The 13,766-nt window shown below is 43.7% G+C and overlaps 1 long non-coding RNA gene across 1 annotated transcript; it reads left to right on the top strand.

Annotated features, from left to right (window-relative positions):
* Positions 1-3,023: 3,023 nt before the first annotated feature.
* Positions 3,024-9,929, top strand: LOC126511594 (uncharacterized). Its single transcript, XR_007594743.1, has 3 exons — positions 3,024-3,621; positions 8,350-8,598; positions 9,132-9,929. It is a non-coding gene; the product is annotated as an uncharacterized lncRNA (long non-coding RNA).
* Positions 9,930-13,766: the final 3,837 nt, after the last annotated feature.

Below are 13,766 nucleotides of genomic sequence, written 5' to 3'. Positions count from 1 at the left end.
GTGCCAACGTCTGCATCATGGCCTTGAGAGTAGGCTTCCGTGGAGATGTAACAGAAATGGCCACAAGACTATGAAACTAGGGAGGTGGTGTAAGGGGGTGTCCCCTCACCTAGAGTGCCAAGACTTATGGCTAAAAATGCAGTCTACGCAGAAGCTAGGCAACTGAGCTCCTGGAAAGTTGTTGCTCTTGTTGGTGTTTTAAGGACGTGTTGCTAAACCTCTGGCTGGCAGTGCTTCTAAGAACTTGCTGACGTCAAGAGGTCCAGCAGTGGAGACCAGCATGCTGGACCTGAGCAAACACTGGCAAACATCTGGGGAGCACAGAGCAGCGGAGAGCCTGCTCTTGCCCTCAGGACTGGAGCAGTGGAGTGTTACTGTGGCTCTGTCTTTCACTTTGGACTTCATACCAACCTCTCCGGGCTCCTTATCTGTGAAAGGCAAAGCTTGGCTTGTGTGGTTTCCCAGGAATTTTCTGGCTCTACCTCACATTGGGCTTGGGCAGAATGCTTGCTGCTAACCTTTCCCAGGCTGTTGTTGTTTAGCCCTAATTGCCGGCCCTCCCCACACTCCACGCAGCCTGACCTCACCCTCAGATTACTCTTTCTCTCCACTTAGAGATAACAGCCCCAACTACCTCAGGATAATTCCGCCAGCTGCCAAAACTATTTCCAAAATGCAAACTCGTGGCTGCTGACTCACACGCTGCGGGGAAGCGCGGGCTGGGCGTGTGCTGCCACTAGACCCAGAGACCCAGTCTTTGGTGCAGAGCCAGGGAGCTGGCCCTTCAGACTGTTTGCAGGAGCCAAAGGAGGAAGAGAGGCACAACATGCAAGCCACCACCATTGTCACTTCTAAAATGAGAGAAGTACACATGGCCCCTGCCTTTGGGGAACTTAATACTGAAAATATATAAACACACAAACACTCTCTGTATGTCATTCCTCAGAGTAGGCTTCCAAATACATGGCTTAGGTGTCAACAGCTATTACCCAAGAGTAGCCTGCTGAAGCCAAGTCTAGCCAACAGCACGAATCATGGATGGAAGTTTAACATCACAGGGATGATGGGGTGTGGGCAGAAAGAGATGTGGGGTGAAAAGATAAACGCTGTCAGCATCGCGCTGAAGGCGCACCCTTTTCTGTAGGGCCAGCTGACGAGGAAGAGAGAAAAGAGAGCAACTTAGACCTTGGCAAAGTCACAGAGGACTAGAGAAATGGCAGTTCTGGGGGAGAAACAACCTGTGGAGAAAAAGACAGCAGTAAGTGTGAGAGGTTCTAGAGATGCCCATTCAAGGGAGGAAAGGGAGACTAGATAGAAATTGGGAGGAAGAATAAATCTTAGTCTGCAGTTACTCAAGAGAGAAGAATCTCTGGAAGCGTTAGAAGGTGCACAGCAGATGAAGTTTGAAGTAACAGAAAGGAGTTCACACTGGGAGATGAAGGATATGAAGAGAAGAGGGTGAGAAGATTTTGATGTTGGAACTAATACATCAGCATGTATATTAAAGTGGGTATCACGTTGTTTTATATTATGTCAGTGTTACACTTTGAATATGAAATGTCTCAGCACACTAGTGACCCTCTTCTTAAAGGCATAGAACCTTTGGGAGGGGTCTACGTGGTGGTCGTAGGTCATGGAGGGGCAGACCTATGTGTCACAGTCTGTCAGCTTTCAGGCAAGCTATCTCTATTTTCTAGTCCACCAAGGCCTGGCGACAAGCTCTTGCCACCTTGAACTCGGTCTTGCCTCCTCTGCCACGGCGGAATGTATCCTTTTAGAACAGGAGCCAATGTAAATCCTTCCTTCTTTTAGGTATTTTGTCCATTGACAAGTAATGGACCTCTTACAGTCATATCACCTGGGATGAGTTTTTCAATATCCCAAGCAGAGGACGAGCAGAAAACAGGGTGGCTTGGAAAGTTCTGGAAGCTGAGAAGTGAGAGCAAAGAGTTGACCCTCCCTTGAAGAAACGTCCCAAGTTGGTATGAAAGACAAGGCCTCACCTGACCAACAGGGAACACTTCTGAGAAAGCAGAAAAAAACTGCAGGTTGATTTTCACCTGCCACCCACCGCCAGCGCTTCCTTTCCTGTGATACTGAGCTGATACTCAAGCTCGCTGACCCCAGCAAAGGATTCCACATGCCCAGTGGCCATTGCTCTGTGCAGTGGGTGCTTGAGAGCCCAGAGCCACGCTGGTGTGGAGCACAACCATCGAGGGAGACAAAAACACTTCCTCCGCCCTTGCATTTCCAGTTGACTTCCCCAGCTGTGCGGGTGGACTCCAGCGGTGGCCTGATTGACTGGAGGCTTGCTCTCTGAGACAAATATGGGCCCCAGTCCCTTCCTTCCCTGCTACAGAGCCACTGTGTAGGTCACTGTTTCCTCTACTAAGCTGCACACAGGGGGCGAAAACCTGAATTCTTGGATGAGGGGATTTCACACTGCAAATCTCCAGTCACCACTTCTAGTATTTTTGAAGAAAAATGTTGGATGACTCTATGCTATTTTTTGTTAATGTCTAAAACATTTTACTCACACATAATTGGCTGAAATAGATTATTTTCTAGTGTGTTTTAAACCCCACTTACGAATAGAACAGTTACATCATCATTCTTTTAGAGCCACTAATGTCATTAAAATACTATCTTCGAAAGCCAACTTTCACTAAAATCTAAGATTTTAAGCATGCACACAAATTCTAGCTAGATCACAGTGATTGCCACAGATCATGGGTCAAACAATCTGTGCCCCCAATCTGATTTTCCAGAAATTTCCCCTAGTCTCAAAGAAGACCGCCACTGTAGAGTCATTGCGAGAGACTGGTCTTCCTGTTTTCAACCTTGTACCATGCAACTTTATAGTAAGCGCGTTGCTTGTTTATCAGTTTTCTTTTTATAGTTTAAAAATAACTTTTGTTTATTGCTTGAGAATTTTGTACATGGATATAAAGTGTTCCAATCAAATCCTACCTAACTGACTTTATGGTCTCTTCTCTTTTTTTTCCCGACATTTTTAGCCCACTGAGCCCACAGAGTGTTGACAACTGTGCAAGGGTGTGTGGCCATCTGCCGTAGCATGGGAAAGCTACAAGGGCCTCTACCCTAGAGAGAAAATGGCTCTTCCTGCCTTCAGTCATCAGTAGCCAATAGCAAGCAGGCGGAGCTTCGTCAGCCCCTGGCTCATCCATGTGGCAGATTGGACGGCTTTGATCTTCATCACCACCACAGTGAGTTGGTGTGTGCAACAGCCCCGTTATTCCTGGAAAACACTGGTTTGCAGTCGTCCTCCACAGCCCCTGGCTCTTACAGTGTCTTCGCCTCCTCTCAGGAAATAATCCCAGAGCCTTCAGAAGAGGGTGGGGGAGATGTCCTGTGCAGCGCTGTGCACCCCAAGTCTCATCTTCTGTACATTGGCTCTTTGCAAGAATCTGAGGGTGCAGAACAGATGTCGCATTCTGTGCTGTGCACCCCAAGTCTCATCTTCTGCACATTGGCTGGTTGTAAGAATCTGAGGGTGCAGAACAGATGTTGCATTCGATGCTTCACACCCCCACAATCCTATGTTCTGCTCTTGACCAGTTGTGCCAATGGTCATCTACTATGGAAAGGAGCTTCTCCCAAGTAGGTTGGCATGGAACATGTTTCCTTTGCTTAGCTTATGTGTGTACAATTGTCTGTGGGGAAGGACAATATTAGTTCTCATTGGTGTATTCTATTCTATGGAAATATGCTGCCCTGTGTTGAATTACATTCTTAGGACATCCAACAGTCCAATTCTTGAGCCAGAAATAGTCACACGCATACTAAGCTTTATAGTTGATACTAAGTATTTTATAAACAGTATTATGCAATTATCTTCACATTTTATGGTTAGTACATTTTCTATCCTGGATGAGATATTTTGTCCACCAAACACTGAAAATATTCCCACAAGTTTTCTTCTAGAAGCTTTATTGCTTTAGCATTTACGTTTGGTCCACAATTGCTCCTGAGATACCCTGTTCAAGTTGAGTTGATGTCTTTATGGTCTGCAAGGTAAAGATAAGATTTACCTTTTCTATACCATATCCAAATGACTCGGCAACATTGAGTGCGATTGTCTTTGTTTCCCCACTGCTCTGTCTCACTTTCTCATCGACGCGCTGACCTCACAGGTGTGGGGACGGTTTTGGACATTGTCCTACTTCATTACTGCATGAGTACAATAGCATTTCAATCACTGAAGATTTATAATTTGGTTCTTTCCATGTAAAATTTTCATATTTATGATTTATTTTCAGCATTTCTTCAATTATTCCTGTCCCTTTGTTTCTATATGAAATTTAGAATACACTTATCAACACCCCTCCCCCTACACACATGAACAACATTCCTCTTTGATGGGGTTTTGATTGCATTATATACTGATAGATATTGGGATATATGCTGTATATTAATTTTGTAATATTTTTATAATATTTTATCTTCCAGACTATCAGAACTTGTCGTTCATCATTTCCACAGACCTCAGTTTTTCTCAATAATATCTTGAAGTAGTCATTGTAGAAGAAATTTGTGTGAGCATATCTTTAACAGTTATAAATAGCATCTTTGAATTTTAATGCCAAAATATAAGAAAACATTTAATTTTAAATATTAGTTTTATATGCAGCTGCTTTATTAACATTCTTTAATCACTTCCGGACTGGGGAGAGCTTATTGTCATGTAAACTCTCATGTCCTGTTTTAATGACAGTTTCTTTTCTTTCTCTCTACTGGTTGAGATTTCCTTTTCTTTGAACTAGATAAGATCTCAAATACAATAATAAATGGAAGAGGTAGTGATCTTTGACTCATCCCAAGCTCACCAAGGTGGAATTCTTTGCAGGATAAGTAACTATTATAGCTGCTGTGGTTTCCATGTGTACTCTTTCCCAGAGCAGTAAACCGAGGCCGTATCTCTGACTTACTCCAAGTTTTGACATTACAAGTTAGCATTATGTCCTCTTAAATTTTCGTATTTACTGAGACAGGTATGCAGTGTTTCTTGTTGCCATTGTATGTACAGAAGTGTATGATAAATGGTTTCATCCACTTTCATGGGCATTTAAATTTCATTTTAAGATCATAGCTTATAATTTTTTTACTTTTATAACTATCATATTTTGAAATTATTAACATCCTCATTAAATAAATAGTTGATCTTTATTCTGGAAAAGTTTATATAGGATTTATATCATTTCTGTTCTATTCTACCTCAAGGACACTTGCTCAACTATGGTTTCCAGGTATCTAATTTAATTCTCTTACAGGCTGAAATAACACTTTGCCTGATGTTTTCTTTTCCTTCCTATTGGCTGAGGTGTGCTTTGCAGCCTAGAAGGCGGTCTCTCCTAGTGAATTTCGTGTGTGGGTCCGCCAAGAATGAGCGTTCTGCTGGTGCGGGATGCAGGGTTCCGTGAGGGTCAACTAAGTTTGTTTGCTGGGACTGTGGAACTGAGCTGGGTCCTGTCAGCAATCACCAGAAGGGGCTAGAGGCTTTGCTAATCCCAAACTTGGGAGAAGAAAGCACACAGACCCAACTCATCATGGCCAAATTAATTAAAGCAGTCATTTTTATTCCTAGCAGCAGCCTGCTCCCCCCTAAGACTGGCTTTGAGAGGTAATCACCGGATGTGAGGAAATTTATGTTTTTATAGGTTAGGAGTAGGAGGCTCCCTGTGGGGGATTTGGTGGGCAAAATAAGTGGGATTACAGGAACAGAACATAAGTACTACTAAAGTTAGTCCTAAGGCCCACCAGAAACAAAGGCAAGATTGCACGGTGGTTGTAACCACAGGAAGTCAGAATAAGGTAACCATAAGCAACCCTTTTGAAGCAAATGTAGGGTTGCAAGATAGTTAATCACGTCTTGAAACAAAGATGTGATTGCCACTCCTGGAATAGGCAATGTAGAGCCATTTGTAGTTAGGTTACAGGTGGCCCAATCATCGAGAAAAAGAGGTTTAATCACAAACAGGAATGAGCCTAGTTTGTCTTTACGATAAGATGGCTTTTCAAACCTAAAATGGAGAGCTGGAGGCTGGCTGGCTCTTTAGCGTGAGGATGGGTTTGTCAGTTTCTCCTGAGTCCCGTCTTAGATTTGGCCACTTCAAAGCTCTGCTGTTGTGTGCACACACATTAAGGTCTTCCATGTTTTCTTGGAGGATTGCCCTCTTCAGCCTTACAGAATGTTCTAGCTCTGATCATTTTCTTTTATTGTCTTTATCTGGCATTGCTCTGGAGGCTCCAGCTTTTCTGTAATTAATACCAGAGTCACACTCGTTTCCAGCACCATAGACCACTGTGACCTGCCTTCTTATCTTAGGATGGAATTCCTGTAGATACACCAAACTGAGAGGAAAAAAGAAAAACAGTCTGAAGATCCAATTTCACAATCTCTGCCTTTTAAGACTTCTATTTAGATCACTGAAAATTTAAGGTTGTTATTATTTTGAAATGAGATCTCAGTCTATCTCAAGCTTGTCCCAAACTTGATATGTAGCCAAGAATGGCCCGGATCTTCTGTTCTCTACGCCCCACTTCCCCGGTGCTAGGTTTGCTTGTGTGTGCCATTGCGGAGGTTCACAAAGCTCTGGGGAGCAAACGCGGAGCTTACACATGCTAGGCCAGCATTATATCAACTGAGCAAAGCCTCTCAAAGTGGAAAGTTGCTGCTAACGATTAGTTTAGAATCGACTCTATTGTATCCATTTTCAATTCATTTTTATAAATTATCCTCAGTTTTATCTTCTTTAATCGAATCCAGTTTCTGTCTTGTCTTGGTAACAGTAATTATAGAAAACTCTGTATCGACTCTGCTAGAGCATGAACTATATTTAACCTTACAGCTCGTCTAAGTTCATTCTCCATTCTTCCAGGATGCCTCTTGGATAACCGGTAGCAGAGTCTTGGAAACTATCTTTCCTTTGTGTTACAGCCTGGTTGCCATTCATTTGATCCATGTAATATCATCATCAAAGACACACTGAATATTAACTATGTCCCTAAGCCAGCAATGACTCGCTTAGTAACCTATTTCAAAACAATTCATTTTCCTCTCTCCTTGGTTTGTCTCATCTCTTCATCTTGAGATCCTGGTATGGTTCGTGCCAGTAAGAAAGAGTGGGGTGGGTGTCCTTCAGAGTTTCCCTCTTCCCAAGCTGATCTGCACCTGGCATGCAGCCACTGCCCAACAGTTCCAATTAAGCTCTCCTGCAAGCATTGATTCCACCTGCTTTTGCTGAAGGTAAAACTAAGATCATCAGTTCCTTGAATCTCTGCACACCCTGGACTGCAGACTTCCCAGAAGGAAGAGGCTGTGTGACCTCAGCTGCCTGATGGATTGAAGACTTTGTTCAGCTCAGTTCTTCCTGTTAGGGTGAAAGTGGGGGTTTCTAAGTTTCTTACCCATGGTAGCTAGGACTGGAAACCCCTTTGCTATAGAGATTTGCATTGATATGGATCTCGGTTTATTGATATAAGTTTAAGGTCAATTTTGTTATACTGTGTATATGTATTTCCGATCTTGATTAAGGTATTGTGTTTTTCCAGATCATTTAAAAATGTAATGTATAATTAAGAAATATATGTTAATAGATAGTCATCTATAATAGTCAAACTTGTAGTCATGTTAGTTAGGTTTTCTAGATATTTGGAGATATATTTGTTAGATAGTTATTCTTCAAATCATCAGAGACCTTCAGAATATGGCATTTAAAATGTTTTAAGAACTTAGGACTTTTCATGACATGAGACACATCTGCTCCTGGCAGCACCAATTACTTCAAGAGGAAGACTGGCCTCCCTACTGCTAATGTGATGCCCATCTTCACACCGATGTGTTATTTTCACCCCAAAGCAATAGTTGGGCTTAGAGTTGATTAGAGCGGAGTCTTGGTGCTGTCCACTCTGCGGGCTTGGTAAAGGTTCAACGCTGTCCATCTGGTGCCATACAGAATAGCTTCACCTGGCCAACAATCCTCTGGCATCACCAACTCGTCTCTCCTCTCGGTGTCTAGACAGTTCCAGACCACTCTAGTTCTAGTTTCTCTTGTTTATTTGCAGAGTGCCTAGTATTTTATCAGCATGTAGTTACTGTACATAGCAGTTGGTTCTGAGAAGACAGGTTGTATCTCCCTGTCTGTAAACTCTCCCCTTCCTCTCCGCTCCTGTTAGCCCTTTGTTCCCACAGAGAGTACACTTTTATTTTCATAAAATATTTATAAACGATTTCATATGTCTATATATAATCTAAGGCCCCAGAGTGAGAGAAAACGTGCATATTTAGTTCTGAGTCTGACTTATTTATCTTAATATCGTGATCTCCAGTTGCCTAGGTTTCCTGAGGATGACGACATTTTGCTCTCTCTGATGGATGAGGACGTCTCCGCTGCGTATATCTGCCACATTTCCCTCACCGTTCATCCTTCGATGCCCACCTAGCTCCCAGCTTTCATAACTTTGCTCTTATGAACAGCACTCCAGCAAACAGACGTGTGAGCATTTCTGACCTGTATCGACTGAAGAGCGCTTCAGGTGTACACAACCTTGAATCACATGCACATCGTCTTCTCAGTGGTATCGTGGGGTCATAGGTTAACTATTTTTAGCTGTTTTTTTTTTCGTGAATTTCTGTATGAATTCTGTAGTGGTTGGACCTATTTAATCTCTGCCATCTGTGTTTGAGGGTTCCTCTGCCTCACATTTTTAAACAAATGGCAGGCTGGAGAACTACAGAGGTTCCAGATGATGGTTTATTGTTCGTGATGGGGTTTCCCTGTTTGATGGGCAACAGAGTGAATGGGTCACTCTAACTCAAACAGTACGAGCCACGCCGGCCTGACTTTCAGTTCTGAGAGGTTTGGTTGATTGCATCCCATACCATACAGTTTTAGCAGTCTTACAACAAGCATGGGATAGTTCCCAGGTCCTCTCTTTAAGATTTCTGAATTTGTCTGGTCAGCCCTTGCGGACTTCTAGAAATATCGCTCTGAATTTAAAAAGTTACTTGGTTGCAGAGCCCTTGTCTGAACATATTAATATTTGGGAAATTCCTCTGAGGGGAAAACCACTAAATACTGGGCTTATTTATTTGGATTTCCTATCTCCAGGATCTTGGTCCCTGAAGCCCCAGATGCCCTGGCCTCCTTGACTATAACTTACGTCTCCCTAGCCCGTCGACTGCCTAAAGCCCCACGGCTCCTCCATTGCTACTCGACGTCAGCCCTGTCCAAGACTGGAATTCGCAAAGGCCCTGCGGGAGAGCTTGTTTCAGAGACCCTCAGCCCAGCTTTCCTTCTTCTTTCTGGGTCGTGGCGGTGAAGTCCTGGTTGCTTTCGTAGATCTCTGATAATCTCCAAGAGAGTTTTTCTTCATATCTTCTCCAACATTCCTAGCTGTCTCCTCATATGCAAATCTACAGAAATCTATTCTCAACGTGGAAGTGGTTGAATAAACACAGTCTCGTGTTTTTTAAGTGTTTTGCACGTTGGAAACGTTACATGGCCTCCTTTGTTTCATGAGCTGTTTCCCACATATTCTTGCCCTCCTCTGTAGGATCCCAGCGTGATGTAATTGTAGATACGAGTCCCTCGATGGCCCTATAACATTTTTCTTAAATAAAATAGGCACATTCCCCAAAATTTAAAAAAAAAAAAACCTTACTATAACCCGTGGTCTCTGGTTTCCTAGGACTCTGATTCAAACTTCTTAACTTTGCCTGCATATTTTAACTGTGTGGGGATACTTAAAAACTGCTGATATATAAATTCTACAATTAGAGGCTCTAATTTAACTGGACTGGGGTGGGGTGGCTTCTGAGAAAGTGCTGGATCTCCCTACATAGTAACAAGGGACAGGAAATCATTGCTTCCGAGGGTAATTTCGTTTTTATAATTTGAGTAACTGTTCCAAACACGCTGTCACAGATTCACAATGAATAAAATGCAACAAAACCTAAAAATTGAATCTACTTTTATTTTGTGTGTGGGGTGTTTTGTGTGCATGCATGTCTATGTACAATGGGCTGCAGTACCTGCAGAAGCCAGAAGAGGGCATCAAATGCCCTAGAAGTGGAGCTACCCCTGATCGTGAGCGACAGTGTGGGCTCTAGGAATTGAAGCCCGGTCATCTAGAAGAGCACATGATCTTAACTGCAGAGTCGTCTCTCCGGTCTCATCAGTTAGATGAGACAGAGATCACAGGTATGAGAGTTCCATGTCAGGATTTTCTATATTTCAACAGAATACAATAACATGGGCAGAGAGACCCCTCACTTTTCAGAACGGTACACATGAAAGGGGAAGTGGGAGGGGACTGTGGGAGGCCTTCTGCGGTGGACGAGCATGCCCTTGAGACCGACCATAACTCTCAAAGCATGAGGAAAACAATCCCTTCTTTGCCTTTCATTGGGTACTGGTGACTGCAGGACTCCAAGGAGCCTCACGGAGCAGCCAGCTTTGCCCAGGCAGATCACGTGACCGCAACGCTAGAATCTGATTTCCTTAAAGTGGCCATTGCCACTTGTTGGCAGTAAACTCCGTAGTGAGGTGAGGGTATGCTACTATGGAAACCACCATTCTGCACTGTGCTCTAGTAAGCGAATTTCTCCCCTCTGGATTAATGTGCCACGGTCTCCTCCATTGTTTCCTGCTCTGGAGGCCAACCCAAAGTGCCTTTCCTGCCCTCTGACCTCTGTCAGACTATTCCTGCCCTAACTGGCAGAGGAGAGGATTGTCAAGAGGTCTCTTTTACAGCCCACCCCACCCGAAGCGTGATTTTCTTGGGAACGCACGCAATTCCTTTATCCAAGGTAACAGCGGCCGCATCTCTATACAACCGAATCCTCTTCATCTTTTTGGTTTTGATTGTCATTCACCTTCTGTCTCTTCGAAAAGGTAACAGAGAAAACATCGCCCTTGATTTCCTTGTCGCTTTGAAAATAGCCTGTATCTATCCTCCTAAAGCTACTCTAATTTGGCAGGGCCCAGCTGACACTTCAAGGGTCCTTGGTTAGGACGGAGTGGCTCCCACAGGGGTTGAATGGTATCAGCAACGTCACCGAACTGGCTTCTTGTTTCTCATCTTCAGTGAGGTGAGAACACAGCAATAGCTTCTGAACTCAATCTTAATTAGTTCTCGGACAAGCGCAGTATCAGACTGTCAATACGCAGATCCCAGAGCGCTCCAGCTGATGTCACTCAAACCCAATATAGCGAGGATGTCTGTATTCCAATCTGGACTTTTTCCTGCTCACATCTTGATTCTTGGCAAGTGAGAGGGACAATTTGACAGACGAACCCTGACAGAAGAACGTCAAATATACACAGTAGGTAATTCTTCCGTCACTTTCTCCCAGTTACCCTTTATTTATTCATATTTCTGGCTTTTATTGTTCTCAAATTGTTTCTTGGATGTCACTCTCCTCTTCTTTGCTAGATTGTGTGTTTCATGAGGACATAAACCACAAGCTTCTATTTCATTGCCCCTTCTGCAGCCTGGAAAAGTTTCTTCTCGTCTCTCTTCTGGCCCAGCACCCCTTAGCTTACCCTATCTGGTATCAAGATCATCTCTGGAACTCCTAATTTCAATGCTTGTATTTTCTTTATTCATCCAACAAAAAATATTTATTTAATGTCTACAGTGTACTAGGCAGTGGGTGGGTTGTAAAATATAAAAATGAACAAAAGACATTGTTGTTCAATACGGTTGTTGCTCAAGCAACACTAATTGTGGGACCTACTAATCGGGTAACCCTGACTAGTGTTGATAAATCAGAATGTGATAGCTTATTGATTTGTAGGATGCGTATGTGCTCATCCTACTTTTGTAATATTCCATCTACCCTCTCTGTGCTTGTCCAGAGTTCTTGGGTGAAAACCATCCAAACCAAACATGTATTAACAGAAAGGAATTTACTATAGATTACATAGTCAACATCTGGAGAAATGGATTTAAGAACTGGACTGAGACCTAAGAAAACAGGGTAAGAATTCAGGTAGACTTCTCAAGGTGTCTCAGTGAGAATGACTTGACCCGGAAGTCTGTCTAGGGACCAGAGGGAGGAGGCCAGAACCACCCCCGTGAAGGGGTGGCTATGATTCTTTCTGCCCTTCTAAGTGAAGAAATGGGTTCGTGTAGCCACCTAATCATAGCTTGTCGGAAACGGAGTTGGCAACCACACCCAGCTTTACCTGGTTCCAAAGCAGGGTCTTTACCCCTGCTTCAGGCTGCTTCTCACCTGAGAGGGAAAGACACTTTGCGGCACGTGTAAATCTGGGAGTTTTCTTTTTTCAGATTTAAAAGAGGAATCTTCTCCGCAGGTGCCTTGAGGCCAAGTTTGGTGGTTAGCACATTTCGTTTTATTGATGAACTTAGAGTACATAAACTTGCTCCTCGGGAGAACCCAGACGGCATTCACTTTAACCGTTACATAATGGCTGCCCAGCGCGTGTAAACTGATGCTGTAAGATAGCGGTACTGACTGAGGTCCTGGACATCTTTATGTAGCTGCACCACACTGGCAGAAACACAGCCTGTGTCTGCTTGCACGAGGCTATAAAGATTCAAGACAAACTATGAGTGGACTCCTGGTTCTTTCCGTGGGACTTGTTTTGCTTTGGACTATCAGGTCTGGTCTGTTCTCCTATCAGGACTAACGCTTTTATTTGAAAGCGCTTTCTTTCGAAAGCGAGGGAGAGGGTGGAAAGCTGGATTCGACTTGGCTGCAATTACCAAGGCCACTCCACATTTTACCTCGTTTCAAAATGCCGTTGTGGCTGGTTTTATTTTTCATTCCTTTGCCTTATTTTAGATCATTATAACACATTTTATAGGTCAGTGTCAAACAGCAAGACTTCAGCAGTGTGGGGACCAGGGCTGGAAACCTTGCCAGAACACACAGCCGTAATCCACTAATTTAATGGAGATGCAACCTTATGGCTGTGATTTTACGTACATGGAAACCAGGAAAACTCACAAAGCCAACTCCTCAGCACAAAGACCAAAGAAGGCAACATGCCGCACTGCAACCAGACTGCCCACACGCCATTAACAGCTCCAGCTGCGGGGTAGAAAATTCCCATCTCAGGAGAGCCCAGACGTCTCCATGTGCACCAAACACCAGAGGTTGGGCGATCAGCTCACTAGTATCTGGATTGGCTGATTTTGTGTTGTTACCGTCAGAAACCAACATGAAAAGCAAATGCTGCTCATTTAAAAACCTTAACTTTTGATGAGACTTCTGCCTCCTGTGTCCTCAGGAATGCAGGCACACACGTCAGAAAACAGTCTGTGATCTCATTTGGGCTCGGCAAACACTCAGTTTTAACAACTACAATTTCACCTCCTTGTGCGTATGTCTTTCCTGTTCATTTTCACCTTTGGCTACACGCTAGAATCGCTTGGGAGGTCTTTAATAGTCCTGTTGTCTAGGTTGCACACGGATGAGTTCCGCCAGTCTTTAGGTGTGGTGAAAACTCATCATTTTGAATTTCCCTGGAAGACAGTGAGGTTAATTTGACCCTGGAGTGAGCTTTGTTCCTGGTATTACATCTCTTTCCTTTCTTGTGACCCCTTTTGTTGTCAGTTATTGGGGCTCTGCTCCCCAGAATCTGTCTAAAATTTCCCCCGAACTCTGAATGTTTTTGCTCCCCTGTGCAGACAGAATCACGAGAACATGAGAACAGAACGCTTTATCTTATTGCCTCCTGGGGAGCCGGGGAGAGGAAGGCTTTAAGTAGAGTCCA

The sequence above is a fragment of the Alexandromys fortis genome, unplaced genomic scaffold, assembly GCF_014885135.2.
Source record: "Alexandromys fortis isolate MF-2015 unplaced genomic scaffold, M_Fortis_MF-2015_v1.1 scaffold_102, whole genome shotgun sequence".
NCBI classification, from domain to species: Eukaryota; Metazoa; Chordata; class Mammalia; order Rodentia; family Cricetidae; genus Alexandromys; species Alexandromys fortis.
This window is presented reverse-complemented; position numbering and strand designations above follow the sequence as displayed.